The sequence below is a fragment of the Rattus rattus genome, chromosome 15 (assembly GCF_011064425.1).
Source record: "Rattus rattus isolate New Zealand chromosome 15, Rrattus_CSIRO_v1, whole genome shotgun sequence".
Lineage (NCBI taxonomy): Eukaryota > Metazoa > Chordata > Mammalia > Rodentia > Muridae > Rattus > Rattus rattus.
Window position 1 is genome coordinate 34,319,954 of NC_046168.1, and position 1,589 is coordinate 34,321,542.

Here is a 1,589-nt window from a genome sequence, read left to right on the forward strand (position 1 = left end):
TCCAATATAAAAAACAAATTTGGAGCTGGGCATAGTGGCACATGGCTTTAATCCTAGCCTTAATACCTTAATTGGGAAGCAGAGGCAGGCAAGTCTGAGTTCAGGACAAACCTGTTCTACAGAGTCCCATGATAGTGTTACACAGAGAAATCCTGTGTTGAAAGATCAAATGGCCTCCCTCTCCTTCACTCCCTCCTTTCTCTCTCCCAGTAAAGAAAAAAAATGCTGCTATCAGTGACTTCTAGGCCTAGGATTTTGACTTTTAGCTATACCAAGAACAACAAGAAGCTATATGTGGCTCAGCAAATGACACCTCTGAGTCCCAGCGCCCCTAATAGCAGCAGGAACAGCGGGAACGACCAGCTGAGCAAAACCAACCTGTATATCCGAGGACTACAGCCAAGCACTACTGACCAGGACCTTGTCAAGCTCTGTCAGCCATACGGCAAGATTGTCTCCACTAAGGCCATCCTGGACAAGACCACAAACAAGTGCAAAGGCTATGGCTTTGTGGACTTTGATAGTCCATCATCAGCACAAAAGGCTGTAACTGCACTGAAAGCCAGTGGTATGCAGGCACAAATGGCAAAGCAACAGGAACAAGACCCTACAAATTTATACATCTCAAACCTCCCACTGTCAATGGATGAGCAAGGGGATGCTGAAGCCCTTTGGCCAGGTTATCTCCACTGGAATCCTTCGAGACACCACTGGGGCCAGAAGAGGGGTCGGCTTTGCAAGGATGGAGTCCACAGAGAAGTGTGAAGCCATCATCACCCACTTTAATGGAAAGTATATAAAGACACCTCCTGGAGTAGCAGCACCTTCTGACCTCTTGCTTTGCCAATTTGCTGATGGTGGGCCAAAGAGAGGACAGAACCAAGGAAAGTTTGTGCAAAATGGATGGGCCTGGCCAAGGAACGGAGTCATGGGTGGTATGGCCTTGACCTATGACCCCACCACAGCTCTTTAGAATTGGTAGGGTGCTTGCTCCGTCTGTGCTAGCCCCATATCGCCCATCTCCTGTGTCTTCCTATTAGGGCTCAGTTCTGACACCAGGGATGGACTATCCCCTCTCTCTCCAGCCTGCCTCCATGATGGGACCTCTTACCCAGCAGCTGGGTCACTTGTCACTCAACAGTCTGGGCACATTCATGCCAGCAGCTGCTGCTATGCAAGGGGCTTACATCTCCGAGTACCCAGCTGTCCCTTCTTCAAGTATTTCTGTTGAGGAGAGCAATGGTCAGTAGAGTCAACTGGCAGTGGAGTCCCCTTCAGTAATGAGGTCCGGACTTGGGGAAAGAAGCCCATGCACTCTTTCTTGGGCTGTTTTCCCATTGCTGATGGAATCTGAGGAACCATGTTGTTTTTCAGATGTGCTACATTCAAGATCAAAAAGACTTTTTTCTTTTGCAAAAGAAGTTTCTTGCTGTGTATTTAATTGCAGTGAACCTTTCTCCTACCCCAAAGACACCAGTTGAGCTGCTTCTCATCTTCAAGAGGTTTGGGTATGTTGGGATTGCCTAGGAAGGCTTTAAAATGATTTCTTTAAAAAAGAAGACATAATAGCAGTGCTGGAAGGAAAGTCA

At 47.6% G+C, this 1,589-nt stretch overlaps 1 pseudogene; it reads left to right on the forward strand.

Moving 5' to 3' along the window:
• Positions 1-222: 222 nt before the first annotated feature.
• On the forward strand, positions 223-1,231 carry LOC116884749 (annotated as a pseudogene).
• The last annotated feature ends 358 nt before the right edge of the window (positions 1,232-1,589 follow it).